At 43.2% G+C, this 16,048-nt stretch overlaps 1 pseudogene; it reads right to left on the bottom strand.

The window, feature by feature from the left end:
- Positions 1-14,195, bottom strand: part of LOC123980713 — a 37,240-nt pseudogene extending 23,045 nt beyond the window's left edge.
- Positions 14,196-16,048: the final 1,853 nt, after the last annotated feature.

Raw genomic sequence — 16,048 nt, 5'->3', positions numbered from 1 at the left:
CAGGGAGTAGAGTATTCAAACACAACCTGGAACGAGTTCCTAAACTCCAGATCTAGAGAATAAGACCAGTGTGGCCCTCGGCTCAGTGTGTGGCAGTGTGGAAGAACCTTACCTTGCAGCAGGAGGAGGAGGAGAGGAAAAATAATCTTTAGTAAATAATCTTTACTCAAAGTGTCTTTTATTAAAGTACAATCAGCAAAAAAGAAAAGAACAGAGCAAAACAGCGTCAACCGGAGTTCTGCTTTTTCAAAATACCAAGAGCTGCAACTTATATACAGACACAGACAGGATGTGACAGAATAGCTCATGATCCATGCTTGCTGTGATTGGTTGATCTCTAATGCAGATGAGCCATGATCAGTCACCTGTAAGTGGTCTGTTCTGAACACAGAAGATATCTGCCCACCTGTTTCTGCAAATGCAATTTCCTCACTTCTCTTAAAGTTATAAAAGTTCAATGATAAATTAAATATATAATAAAATGATAAAATCATGTAGTTGAGCAGGTTAAGCAGAGTAAAATACAAAACAGACAATATAGATCTCAAACACACCTGTCATATCAAATTGAATCAATTAATTAAAGAGGTGGTATTCTCCTTTTTGGCTTTTCCCCTCTCCTTTATTGAGTTATATATCTTTTTGTGCATGTAACAGGTTTGCAGAGTGAAAAAGCCCAAAGTCCAGCCCAAAGGGAGTTCCCACCTCCCACAGAACTGAACACAGCTCCTTTGTAGTCCAGCCTTTTCTTCCGCTTTCTTGTGACGCCACAAGAAAACACGCATCATAATGCTCGCCTAGCGGCTAGTCAGACAAGCCCTAAAAAACAGCGGTAGCTGTTGGTAATTTAGCATCCTCAGTGGTTCATCAATTATTTATCATCCTTATTACATTCTTACAACACCACTTTTATTACTTGTTAATAGATTTCACACATTTTATAGAGCTGATTTCATCACAACCAACAAACATCACTCTATGGTCTCTGCTGGCAGGACTTCCTGTCAGTCTTCAGTGGAAGGCTCCTGTGATTAGGACACAAACTGTTGTATCAGACTTTATCGCCAGACTTTACGCCACGTCTTTAAGTGTTAAAACCAAAAGTCATCTTCTATCATTCTAAATATTTTGTAATAACAGAACATAAAGCATTTTTCAAAACATTTGGCCCAGATGGGCGATTAAAAAGCCTTTACAGATGCCTGTTTAATAATGAAAAAAAGGATAACAAATACTATTAAATGAATGAAACTGAAGTAATAATTACTTGTGCAAATTATTACCAACTAATTAAAAACCTTTAGTCATATTACCAACTGACAGTAGGCTCCAGAACAGTGAGGACATCACAACAAACAGAGTATTTCATAAAGAACGTTTCAGATGGATTTGTGGATGAGATGGTAGCCTACTCTGACTGGCTGACCTGTAAAGCCTGGTAGAAGTCCAAACTCCACTTGAGTACAGTGCAAGTCTTTTTTTCTCAGCAGTGATCCCAGGTGGAGATCTGAATAACTTCTCAGGTTCCATTCCATGATGGCCTCTGGTCTCCTATTTTCCAACTTCAGACATTTTATACGGTCAGACAGTTCATATTTGAACTGAACACCTTCTGGATCCTCTTGTGTAGCGCAGCCTCTTGATTTTCTGCCAACAAACGGTTTCTCCCTCTGCATCTTTGGTTTAGTTTCGGACCACGTGGGATGAAAAGGACTTGAAATCCAGAAAGTCACTGTGACTCAGCTCAGTCACCTTGTTTGGCATGGTCTTCCTCGCCATCCCTATGTGTTGTACAGGCATATTATTCCTGGTTGTCTGAAGAGCTGCATGGACACTGTCACATTCTATCTGTGGCCAGACTCCACGAATTTGTGGGCAATAATGGAAATCGGCAATTTTTTACTGCACGAAGGCACAGAGCAGAAATTCTGTTCTGACTAGTGTTGTGCTATTCAAAGAAAGTTTCGTTCATTTAACCTAATCTTGTGTACGACTCAGGAGTAGTCTGAGGAAGTAATTCGTTCATCTTCACGCATGCGTAAATAATCTTGGACTATTACGCTCACTTGCCAACTGTGGGTCTCTAGGTTTGAGTTGTTCATTTGTCATGTGACAGCTCGGCTACTGTGTAGCAGACCTGAACTAATCGTTCACCACTCACATGGGTCCTCAATCTTTCATTCATTCGGCAGCCTTCGGAGTTACTGTCAGCGCCGGAGAGTGAGAGACAGGTCTGTTCTCAGGTAACAGCCACTGGACTGAAATTATTTAGCCTTTTTGGAAATGAAAATTTCATCTTTTTATATGTAGTCTATGCATTTAATAAAGCATAACATTATTACAGCACAGTGATGTTGTGCTATAGTTTTAACACAGCCGTCCCGTAAGTCCTGCTAGTGTTTACAGCTAACAGCTGATGAGAGTTGTTCTGGGTCCACTTCAGAGCCCTGACAGGGTTCTACCTGGAGCCGAATTACCACAGAGATCGTCTCCTCTCCAAAACACAGCCACGTAGTACTGTTAGTGTTAGCCCTGTGGTGTGTTTACAGCCAACAGCTGATCCAGGTCCGCCAGAGAACGCAACTTGACTTTTACTTTTTATTTCCCAACAGAGCCGTGCTGTTGTTTCACAGCTCGTGACTGGTGAACAACCTGCAGTATTGGAGAGCGACGTGCTCATGTGTGTTTCTCTGTCTGCAGAATCAGGACCTGATGTGGCCCATTCTGCGTCCAGACCTGCCAAACTGCTGCGTTTCTATTGTGTTAATATTTCAAGTCTCAAGTCACCTACTGCGTTCAGTCCACGTTGCTTATAAAACTGCAGAGCTATAAGGAATGCTGTAACTGTAACCTGTTTTTCATTTACAGAGCACAACCATGTAATGTGCTATGCAATTATTGACGGCTTATTAAATACTGTAAGTCAACACCCCAGACTCTTAAACCCAGTGTAACGTTAACTAAATAAAACTTACAGAGCACGACCATGTAGCCTAATGTACAATGCGTCTACAATTAATGACAGCTTATAAACTACTGTAAGCTAACAAACCCTGTTGACTCTCAAACCCAGTTTAAGTTAACTAAATAAAACTGTAAGGTTACATGGTCAACAATAAAGCTGTAACCTCTTTCTAATGGTAATTATTAACATGAGGCAGCCAGCGGGACGTAAATAATGACGTCGACCACCACAAGTTTGGCAAGTAAACAAACGCTCATTCATCTTTTCATAACGAACAACAGTCAGAGTTAACCTCTCGTAGGTTGTAGCTGAAGCAAGAAGCAAGCTAACGTTAGATGGCCGATGCTGAGCTAAACATGTTGACTCACCACAGGTTACTAACCTATTTGCGTTCAGCGCTTCTTTGTTTGGGTCTTGTTTTATGAAGTTTTAAAGCCAAAGTTTATGATGAACAGCTCAGCAGCTGCCGGTGTTTGTTGTCCTCTCTCACGTGAGGCTGCGCGCAGCTGATGCTACGTGTTACGTAGGCAGGTTATAGGTAACGCAGGGAGGGAATAACAGCAAGCTCATCAGAAGTTTCCTAAAAAATAAACATTGTACACGAGTCCTGCACCTCGAGTCTGAGTTGAGTCTTTAACTCGTGTCCCTATCTCTGTTGAGAACTACCCCGTTTTATACATCGCCCACTAGAGGGCTGCAGAACCGCAATAACCTGCCTAGTTCAAATAAATGAAATGAACGAAATGAAATGAGATTTGAAGGTTCGAGACTTTCAAAAGAATCACTTTTTCCAGAGAGGACAAATACTTGAACATAATAATAATAATAGTAATTATTATTATTAATAGACTGTCAGGTTGTAGGTGCTCAACTTCCAGCTCACATTACTCCACCGAGTGGTCAGCACTGGTGCAAGCTTTGAATGAGGACTTTTATGTTCTCGGGCCTGCGTCTGTCTGTTTTGGTGGCCATTGTATTGTTCTCCATTGATCTGTTTTTCCTGCTATTTAAACACTGGTACTGCTCACAGTACTTGCAAGCATCTTTGGTGGGTTGGCGAAAGCCTAAATTGAACTCTGTATTGAATATATGTCTGTAGAAAGTGAGTTTCTCAGGATTCACTTTGATTTCATTGTGGCATTTCTGTACATAGAGGTTATACATCTTATTAACATTAAGATTGTCCTCAAGGTTCTGCTTTACTGTGTCTTTGCTGCACCAGTGGGATTCAACTGTGGGGAAGACCTTGTGGGATTTGGTTTCCAGGTGAATACTTTCCCTGCAGGCTTGTGGGAGACATACCTAGATTATTTGGCTGACCAGTGCCTGCAGACCTTGCACATTTCTCTGCATACTTGAATTTGCTATCCCTGTGGGGAGTTGGTACTCAATAGTGATCTGCAGCTGTTACCGCAAAACTTTATTTCAAAAGTCCGCAAATTTTCTTTGCAACTAAAATCAGTTACAACTAAAATTGACAGGACACAGTATAAAAACTGCGTGACTCCTGTGACGCCCTGTGCGTCATGCGTGGGTGTGGCCTGTCTCTCTCTCGTAGAGGAAGAGCTGATTGCAGTAACTCTGGGTACCTGGGCTAATTGCCCTGTAGAGTATTTGGGACTGTTTTCTCATTCTGCAAAGAGGCTGCTGTCAAGACCAGGTCAGACCTCCCTGCGGCCAGCTCCCCAGTTTCTCCTTTAGTTTGGTTTTCTTTGGTTGGACTATTGCTTTGTGGTATTTATCTTGTTTTTGCATACTACAACACCTTCACACATACATTCATGCAACAATCATCCTGCACAGACACTACTGAACCCACAGACTACATACCTCATACTTTAATTATGTTAATTCAAAATAACTATTAATTTGGCTTATTTTTGTTAAATAAACTTATGTTAACGGTTTACCATGGTGTGTCTCCCTTTTGTTGTGGCCTTTTGAGTCAGGTCATAACACTCCACAGCTAGTCTCTTCCTCTCTATCTAGTTCAACAACTAGCAGCATAAAGCTGAGAGAGCCTCTCTTAAAGTAACGGTACACAATTACCAGAACAAACATCAGTGTAACTGCCTGTTTTACACCCATAACATTAAACTTATATAACTCAATGCAAAACATTCTTGTCCATTATGATTAATTAACTATTTATATTCATGTATTTTAACATGTTTTTTAAAGTTCTAACTCAAAATAGACATCTCACATAGTAAAAGAAAACTATGAGAAAAATAATAAGCTCACTTGCCGCATACAGCAGCTTTGACTTTTGAGTTGTCTGTCTCTTTTTCAGTTCTGTCCCATGAAAAACAGCCCACATGAGCAGCAGCTGGTTGTGGCCAGTTTCTAGTGAAATGATGTTCTTTCTACTTCCCGATTATGGCCCCAACAGTGCTCACTGGAAGTTTAGAAATCCTTCTGTACCCAATGCCATCACCATGTTTTGCAACAATAAGGCTGTGAAGGTTTTACGCAGAAGTTCCTCGTGTGGCACCTTGGTAATGACACAGCTTTTTTACCTCCCTTTCTTCATGTGTTCAATACTGTGTCATTTCACATTATTACACATAACTTAATTTCTGAATTTATTTTTTGTATGTATGGATTAGTTGTGTTGTTACCAACATCTGGAGAAATTTTCATGTCAACAGCACCTTTAGAAACATGTTTACTGAGAAAAATGGTGACGTGTTCAACACTTGTCTCTTGTGACAGTCAGAGCTGCACTTCCTCACATCAGGCCTCAAATACCAGGCTCTGAGAAAGAAACTGTTTCCTAACAGAATAAAAATACTCCCTGAATTTGAAAACATAACAGACATAAAAAAACTCTTAGATTCACTTGTGGAAATGCCCAAATGTGAGTGTTGAGAGAGAGAGAGAGAACACTTTTATTAGTCAGTACTCACTCTCTAAAAACACCATACATTTATATCAACACATCAGCATACACCAGCTGATCGGCCTGAACAGAACACAGCACCCTGCCATGAGCCCACACTGACAGAAAAGTCCTGATTGGCTCTGTAAAAACTGAAATCTAACAACAACCTGGACATATTCACAAAAAACATCTTCACATTGACGGCTCTATCTGTCTCCACCTTCTTTCTTCTGCTCACACACACGGCCATCTTAGCCTGACCCAGGACAAAGTTTAGCAGCTGACATTTGTCCTTCTGATGTTGAGTGTGTTTAAAACCACAAATAAAAACCTGTTTAGTAAAATACTATTTAAACCCCTAAAGATGTTTTCCAGCAAAACAAACAGAGACATGAGACGTGTGCACTCTAAAAAACAGTGAAACACGGTCTCCCTCTGCAGACAGAAAGGACACTGGTCCTGTACATTCCTATTCAGCACAGATACAAAAGAGGAGGAAGATCAGTGTAGAAGAGCTCTTCTACCTCTGGATGGTCTGTCAGCTCGCTCCTGTACAGTTCTTTATAGAAACTGCCTGCGTGCTTTCTGATCTCAGAGGAATCGGAGATGGAAACTCCGTCCCTAGATCGAATGGAGTGAAAAATCTTTCTCTGCCCGTTTTTCTTCTCCAAACCAAAGAAGAAATGTGACGGGGCGTCCATCTGTGTGGCGTCCAGGAACCGAAACCTCACCAGGGCCCCCTGTGCTGTCACACCCAGCAGGCTGGCCAGAGCCAACTTTTTAGATTTTAGGGAATCCAAGTGTCCCTGATTGCCTGTGGCCCCTACTAGACCCTGTAGTTCTACCACTTCAATCTCCAGATCCCTCAGTGATCTGAGAATGTCCCTGGTGACATTGTGAGTGTTCTGTGAGGAGGCCCTCTGTGAGGAGGCCCTGTGAGGCTCCTGGTGATTCCTGTCCAGCTGTGGATTCTCTGTACAGTTAAAATCACCTCCCAAGAATAAAAACTCATCACTACTGCATTTTCTGACAGTATTGCTTAAAACACTCAGCACGTGCAGCCTTTCCGCAGCATTACATGGGACATAGACATTTAACCTTCAGTAGACGGCCTTCAATAACTTCCTCCACCTCACAAGATGCAGGCAGGAAACCTCTGGAGAAGAAAAGCCCAACCCCTCCACTGCAGCTGGACTGATGGCTCAGAACAACCTGCCCTGGCCACTCCTTCCTCCACTGACTCTCATTTTTTTTTTTAGAGTTACTGTGTGTTTCCTGAACCATCAGTACGTCTAGCTGCTTAAACTCCATGAGTTTAAAAAGGGCAGCTCTCTTTGTGTCGTCCCTCGCTCCATTTAGATTTAAAGTGCCAATTTTAAAGTGACCCATGGAGAGAGAGAAAAATAAAAAACAAACACAAAACAAACATTTCAGGAAGAAAAAGAAGAGAAGAGGTTGTTTAAACATCATCACCACTAATTTGAGCTTTCACCTTAATGATCAGCTTTCTGAGGCGATATATCTCCTGCTCTGTGAGGCCTTCATCACCAAAACCTCCTGAAGCTCGGGAAAAAGTTCTCAACCTTCAACAGCCCCTCAGTGTCCTGAAGGAACGTCTGTATTTGAGCGAAAGTGTAGCTGCTGCTCCCCTCCTTTTCTGATGAACGTGTTTTTCTGTCTTGTGGTCCACTGTGTGGCGTGATCTGCTGGGTGGCGATCCCGAACTCCCCACGTCCGGGGACTCTGTGGAGGCGGCCGTCCGCCCAGTTTTCCTGACCAGCTGGAAGCCGGTGTGGTGAGCAGGGCGGTAGGAGCCGGGAAGACCGTGGACTGTGTTACATACATTTTCCGTTGAATATCTTGTTTCATTTAGATAACTTAGCCACTATAATTTCTATCTTCTCTGGTGTGAGCCGAGATCGCTTTCATTTGATAAACCCCTTTGTTACTCTCTTTATTAGGGTTCATACCGCGTAGCGGGTAAAACCCATCTGTTTGTGTGTTTTAATTATAATTATTATTATTTGTTGTCTGCCGCGCCGGTTCAAATTCCCGTGAGCTGGAATGAGCTAGAAACATGAAACTAGCGGGAATAACTGGAAATGGTGTGCATCAGCTTCCATAGACATATGAACCCAATCGGCCACATGGTGACGCTATAATTAAGGCTTAAAAATTCAAACTTTGAAAGGCCACGCCCCTTACACCGTAAGTCCAATTGACTTGAAATTTCTCACACAGGTGCAGCTCAATGTGCTCTACAAAAAAGCCTCATGGACTATTAAGGTCCACCTTGAGTTTTTTTCCGCCATCTTGAATTTTCCAAACAAAATTTTCACTGAATCATCGTTGGATCAAGCCTATTAAAAGTTGTATAAAGCATGTCGATATCTCCATTACTTTTCAAGATATGGACCAATGAACTTTGTAAGGGGCGTGGCTCTTGACATAAATGACCACAAATCAGTAACCGTAGGGCCGATCATCACAAAACTCACAGGATACGTTCAGATAGGTGCCCCGGATATACCTGGACGGTGTGATATACATACGTCCGTAGGGGGCGCTACAAGCGCAAGAAGGGTGCTTAGCATTACACAAATTACACTATAAATCCCATATTCATTCTCCAATCATCACAAATCTCTCAGGATGTGTCCTCATAAGTAAATGAAACAGGCCCTGAAAGTTTCATTCAAATCGAACACCCGGGGGCGCTATAAATGCAAACAAACTGCAGGGGATAAAACGCAAATCAGGCTACAAAATACAAATTTTTGTCCAATCAACACAAAACATGCAGGATATGTCTAGATAAGGACCTCACACATACACTGCAAGTCGCATTCAAATTGACCACTAGGAGGCGCTACAAATGCACAAAAGGAAGCTATTGGTCATAAAATGTTTGTCCCATCTAGTGGTGCTACCAGGGGGGGCCACGGCCTCCCTAATAAAATTGGTGGCTACCCCAGTGGACCCCCCCGGTGAGGAGTATATGCATAAAATGCTTTATACTGTACATATGGGCCAGACGGCGTGTCTCCATCCTGCCTGAATATCTCTTTCAACAGATCACTGGAGCAGTGTGAAGTTCCCTCCTGCTTCAAACGCTCCACAATCATCCCGGTCCCCAAAAAACCCTCGATCTCTGGATAAAATGACTACAGGTCCGTCAATCTGACATCTGTAGTCATGAAGTCCTTTGAAAGACTTGTGTTTCACCTGAAGGACATTACAGGCCCCTTGCTGGACCCCCTGCAGTTTGCCTACAGGGCTAACAGGTCAGTGGATGATGCAGTCAGCTTGGGACTGCATTACATCCTGCAACACCTCGACTCTCCAGGGACACATGAAAGGTTTTTGTTCGTGAACTTGAGCTCGGCGTTCAACATCATCATCTCAGAAATCCTCAGCACCAAACTCACCCGGCTCACTGTGCCAGCCTCCACCTGTCAGTGGATCACAGACTTCCTGACTGACAGGAGTCAGCAGGTGAGGCTGGGGAACATCACATCCAGCACCCGGACTATCAGCACTGGCGCCCCCCAGGGGTGTGTGCTCTTCTCCCTCTACACCAACGACTGCACCTCAGGAGACCCATCTGTCAAACTCCTGAAGTTCGCTGACGACACAACGGTCGTCGGCCTCATCCGGGACGGTGACGAGTCGGCCTACAGACGGGAGGTTGATCAGCTGGCTCTCTGGTGCGGTCAGAACAACCTGGAGCTTAACACGCACAAAACTGTGGAGATGATCGAGGCCTTCAGGAGGAGCCCCCCCACTCTGCCCCCTCTGTCTCTAATCAGCCACCTGTTTACTGGTAACCAATTATTATTTATTCATCATTCTCTATCTCAGTGCTGGTCACACTGTTCATAGTGTTATATTGTCATACTGTATATACTGTTTACCAAACCCACCTTCTTCAAGTACATAACACCTGCACATAATACTTATTCATTCCAGCATCCTTTGCACTATGCTCCATCACACTGTGTATGTGTACCTGTATATCACATCCACCTCCAACATGTACATAATAATGGTAATAAGAATTTACTCCTGCATCCTTTGCACTCTGCTCATTGCACTATTGTCTCAGTCTTTCTTATTGTTGTTGTTTATAGTGTGTATATATGTGTTCTCTATACTGTAGCCTGCGTTTGATTTTATTATTGTATAAGTAAGTGCATGGTGAGCAGTGTGCAATCCAGAGTCAAATTCCTCACATACCTGTCAAATAAAGCTCTGGTATTATATAACTTCTGTGTTAAAAAGTTTAAATGTCTTAGCAGCACGTAGGTGTTGTCATATTAGGCTCTGTCACTTTAAGAGGGTAACCTCTGACCCTGAACTGTGATGGTTGTTTTTTTTTTTTTTTTAAGAGACCTCCGATTCGTTTATGTAGATGCCTGCCGGCGGGCCTAACAGGCAGAGCGGAGTGGAGCTACAAGTCTGCCTGCTGCTTCCAGCGTGTGTTTTTCTCTGGAGGTAACTTAGCCACAAGCTGCAGCAGACAGAAAGGTGTCATTTAATAATTATACAGACAGTCAGTAGCCTGGCTGGTTTATAATAAGTTTGTCACTCTGCTACACAGTTTTGTGTACTGTGTAAGAGCCGTGCTAGTCTGCAGATAGCAACAGGTTAGCAACATCACTAACAACAAGCTAACGTTAAACGGACACTGTCTCACTGACAGCACCACGCGTGAGCTGATAAGCACCTCTGGCTTTGAGGGAGACCATCCTGTACTTGTCTTCGTCTTCATCTTTCTGAGAGGATTGCAAAACATGACACCAGCGGGAGTTATCTGGACAATGCTGAGACTGATCTTACTTTGAAGGGTAAAACATGGCTGCCCAACAAACAGGTGGAGGAAACAGCTACGAGCTCAGTGACGGTCGGATCGTAACGTTTATTAAACTCTGTGGAAAATGTTAAACAGCACTGCGGGGCCGCAACGAGTCTCTCTGAAAAACTTCAGTCCTCCAGAAGTTTGACCAGAGGAAAAGCCGCCGCTGCGCCTTTCTGCTGAAGTGAGCCTGCTTTGGTGAGTGAAGCATCGTTAATCATCCTGACTGTGTGCTGCTGCTCTGTGTATGGGACAAACTGTTGTGCTGGATCGGTTGATACCAGGCTATGGATTGCGCTTGTTGTCATGTAGCCGCTTTCATGCTGCTTTATTATCACGATTATTACGCCAATATGGCGGCTGGCTGCGCTGGATGAAAGGTACGGAGCCGGGAGTGTAAATGATCTCTCTCTCTCTCTCTCTCTCTCTCTCTCTCTCTCTCTCTCTCTCTCTCTCTTCCCCCCCCAAATTAGCTTTATTGGCATGAATGTGTAACAACATTGCCAAAGCATCATATATACAACATATGAACAATCAGCCCCATACATTTCATTAAACAACGTAAAGTAATCAAAGCATTAAAAAAAGAAATATTTAAATAAATAACAGTAAGCGTGTGTGTGTTAAAAAATATAGATAAAATAATTAAATAAATAAATGAAACGGTAACGTGTGTGTGTGTGTATATTAATAGACAATTTTTTTTCTGTACAGTTATTTATCAGTCTGAGGTTCCACTGGTTGTCCTCACTTCATGGCATGAGGAGACATTTTGCAGCAATTATTTCACATTTGAGCATTTCTCCCAGTAAATAGGGGAGTTTCTGTGTGTCTGATATGAATTTGAATTCGGGGTATATTTGGGAAATGCAAAGTGTTTTTGTCTTAGTGTTTTATATTTGGGGCATGAGGTTAGAAAGTGCAGCTCTGTCTCTACCTGTCCTCTGTCACACTGGGAGTCTCTCCTCTTGTGGTAGCCAGCTCTGTCTGTGGCGACCCTTTTCTATGGCCAGGCCCGCTTTTCATAATCACCTCCAGAGTTTTCCATTTCGTGAATATCTTGTACTGATCATCATTTGTTGTAATATTACTGTATAATTCACTAAAGTGATTAATCCAAGTATTTCCATCTTGGATCTCCAATTCATCCTGCTGGGTTTTGTTTAGAATCTAACGATTCCTCAGTTTCACAGAGCTGGTTCTTGCTGTGTTGTTCTTTCTTAGTTTTTAGGGTGTACTTTCAGTACAGGGTGCTGTTTCAGAGTGGCCTCATATTGACAGCGTATGTTGTGGTTATCTTGGTCCCTATGCTTTTCATTTGATAATTTCCTTAAAGATTTCCATACGTTTTTGCATTCAGTGTCAAATCATTTGTTGAGGTTTTGGTTTGGAGGCTTTCAAATTAGACAATGAAGCCAAATGATGAAAAATTGAATTGATTTTGTCCACAGCAGAATTATTCTGGGGAAATGTTTCAGTTAGAAATAAATTAGTTAAATCATGTATGTTTTGATTTTCCAGTGCCTTTTGGTACGCCCCCATGCTGTCTGTGCTCCATCTGTATGGGTATGTGCTGTTAAACAGTTCACAGGCACTAGGGGCCCCAGACTTAGACTGAGCCCTTTTCAGATAGATAGTGATTTTGCTGTGGTCTGAGAGGGGTGTGAGGGGACTGTGAAAGCTCTGAGAGACAATGGATGTAGATCTGTAATGAAATAATCTACCGTACTACTGCCAAGAGCTGAGCTGTAAGTGTAGCGACCCAGAGAGTCCCCTCGTAGCCCGACGTTGACTCTGTACAGACCCAGAGAGTCCCCTCGTAGCCCGACGTTGACCCTGTACAGACCCAGAGAGTCCCCTCGTAGCCCGACGTTGACTCTGTACAGACCCAGAGAGTCCCCTCGTAGCCCGCCGTTGACCCTGTACAGACCCAGAGAGTCCCCTCGTAGCCCGCCGTTGACTCTGTACAGACCCAGCGTACGGCAGAGCTGTAGAAGCTGCATACCGCTTGTATTAGTCAGCTTGTCAAAGCTCTTTCTAGCAGGGCATTCAGGGAAGCAGGTGCTTCCAGGTAAGTGTTTGTCTCCCTGGGTGTTCATAGTGTCGGCTCTTTCCCCTGTTCGAGTGTTCAAGTCCCCACTGAGTAACACATTTCCCATGGTTTTATAATGGTTAACTTCCTCCTCAAGAATAGAGAAAGTATCTGGGTTGTAGTAGGGGGGTTCTGATGGAGGTATATAGATGGCACACATGTAGACATGTTGCTCAGCACAAATCATCTGTTTGTTCATTTTCAACCATATATTAGCTTCTTCTTTTGTAATAACTGATGGACTGGCTCAGTTCTGATTTACACAATATAATCAGGCCTCCTGAATCTCTGCCTTGGGTTACTGTGGGATTTTTTGTTGATAGTATAATAATGTCAGTGTAGCCGTGAGGACGACCAGTGGAGACATCTTCTCTGCACCATGTCTCCTGTAAAACTATGATGTCAGAGTCTTTTACTCGCTATTAAAATCTGGATTTCTGCTCTTTAAACCAGAAGCTGATGATCTCAGACCTCAAATGTTCCAACATGTTATTTTAAACGATTTCATCTCCAAGTGTAAAAAGAGGAAAATAGTGTTATGGGTAAATAAATAAAATATTAAACTTTGAGTGACATGACGGTGACGACACTATGGGAACACCTCTGGCCGTGGCAGGGCTGAACTATGAATGAAACTACTCCAATCCTATTGGTGTTGCTAGAATGGTAGTGTGTGACGGCTTAACCGGAGGCGTATATAAGCACTCCGGCACACAGGACACATTAGCCCTTTCTATGAAGCAAGGCACTCCAGGCGGGGTGAGGTGTGGCGGACCGACACAGTGTCTCGTTCCCCTTCTTTGGGAACCAGGGTTACATACGTAACCCGAGACGTTCCCCTTCGAGGGAACTCGAACTGCGTCGGTGACGACACTATGGGAACGAGATACCCACTTAGGCCGCGCCGACACCCCCAGCGTGCAAACCTGAGGCACGACTAAGAGTAGAGCGCACGGGTGCTGGGTGCAGAAGGAAAGTCCAGACTGTAAAACTGGATGAAAGTGTGAGGGGTGGCCCAGCCAGCCGCGTCACACAAATCCTGGACCGACGCCCCTGCGAGGAGGGCCCTAGAAGCCGCCTTGCCTCGAGTAGAGTACGCCCTTACGGCCATAGGTGAAGGCCAGGGAAATGGTCTGAACGATCCAGTTGCTGATGGTGTGTTTAGAAGCTGGGAGCTCAGCCTTGGGGGACCCGAAACACACCAGCAACTGGTCTGCTTTCCTCCACCGGGAAGACCTCAGAGTATAAATACTCAGCGCCCTGACAGGGCAGAGCAGATGAAGTCTCCCGTCCTCTGCCGTCACATGAGGTGGGGGATGTGATCCTGGTAGTTGGAGGTGGTGTCGTTGTAATCGTAGCTTTGGTCCTGTGAGCTGCTGTTAATGTAGAGACCTTCCATTCTGTGAGTGAAACCTGTTGTTTGAGAGATCAGGTTATTAAAGGGAGCAGGTTTTTTCATATCTACCTAATATTGTTCAGTGACATCACTAAAGCTTCACACAATACAGTTTACCCATCATAACCCCACAGTCATATCAAATCACAAACTGCTGTCTTTCACTTTATATCATTATAGAATCTCTTGGAGCGCAAAATGTTTCTCCTCCATTCATGTTTGACCTTAATTTAAGTAAAACAGTTTGCATGTATTTTACAGCGAGGATTAATAATTCAATTAATCCTGATATTTTAATTAACGGTGAAGTCATTATATCTGTGACACATGTTAAATATTTAGGCATTATAATTGACACAATTCTGCCTTTCTGTAGGGTCATCAAGGCTGTTTAGACACCATTTGTCACTGTCTGCTTTTTCCCCATCTGTCTGACTGTAGAAGCACCTGGTCACAGGCAGGTGTGACTATGCTCAAGCCTATGTATTCGCACCACAAACAAATTTTAAAAGTACTGGATGAAAAGCCTGAGGATTATCATCATTGTACCATCTTGAAAAAATACAATTTTCTGAATTTTGATAATTTCTTACTTTATTCAGATGCATGTCTCATGTTTAAAGTTATTCATTATCTCGCACCCCCTCCTCTTAGAGGATGCAGAGCATTTTCTGGCAGTGCCAGCAGAACCAGAGCATCTACAAGGGGTGATTTAGAAAGACAACCTTTGGTCAATCCGCCTTCTTGGCTAAAGTAGTGGGGAAGTGGAATTCCATTCCCACAAACATTAGAAACTCAGGTTTTGCAGTGTTTAAGGCCAGCCTCAAACCTTGGCTAAAATCAGCATGGGAGTGTCACCATTAATGATTGCATTGTATTTTCGGTATTCTGTATTTGGTGTATGTATCAAACAGTTTGATTTAGTTTCAACTAAATCACAATGTAATGAACATGCGTTCATACTTGCGTGCACGAAATGAAACTCACGCATTCCAGGAGAAGGGTCCTGCTGAGCGGTGCAACAGTCCCATAATATCATTTAAAGGGGCTCTGTCTAAATACAGTGGGTACGGAAAGTATTCAGACCCCTTTTAAATTTTTCACTCTTTGTTTCATTGCAGCCATTTTCCAAAAATCAAAAAAGTTCATTTTATTTCTCAGTAATGTACACTCAGCACCCCATCTTGACAGAAAAAAACAAATGTAGAAATTTTTGCAAATTTATTAAAAAAGAAAAACTGAAATATCACATAAGTATTCAGACCCTTTGCCGTGACACTCATATTTAACTCAGGTGCTGTCTATTTCTTCTGATCATCCTTGAGATGGTTCTACACCTTCATTTGAGTCCAGCTGTGTTTGATTATACTGATTGGACTTGATTAGGAAAGCCACACACCTGTCTATATAAGACCTTACAGCTCACAGTGCATGTCAGAGCAAATGAGAATCATGAGGTCAAAGGAACTGCCTGAAGAGCTCAGAGACAGAATTGTGGCAAGGCACAGATCTGGCCAAGGTTACAAAAAAAATTTCTGCTGCACTTAAGGTTCCTAAGAGCACAGTGGCCTCCATAATCCTCAAATGGAAGACGTTTGGGACGACCAGAACCCTTCCTAGAGCTGGCCGTCCGGCCAAACTGAGCTATCGGGGGAGAAGAGCCTTGGTGAGAGAGGTAAAGAAGAACCCAAAGGTCACTGTGGCTGAGCTCCAGAGATGCAGTCGGGAGATGGGAGAAAGTTGTAGTAAGTCAACCATCACTGCAGCAATCCACCAGTCGGGGCTTTATGGCAGAGTGGCCCGACGGAAGCCTCTCCTCAGTGCAAGACACATGAAAGCCCGCATGGAGTTTGCTA

The sequence above is a fragment of the Micropterus dolomieu genome, linkage group LG12 (assembly GCF_021292245.1).
Source record: "Micropterus dolomieu isolate WLL.071019.BEF.003 ecotype Adirondacks linkage group LG12, ASM2129224v1, whole genome shotgun sequence".
Classification (NCBI taxonomy): Eukaryota; Metazoa; Chordata; class Actinopteri; order Centrarchiformes; family Centrarchidae; genus Micropterus; species Micropterus dolomieu.
The sequence above is the reverse complement of the archived record's forward strand: the minus strand, read 5'-3'. Positions and strand labels throughout refer to the sequence as shown.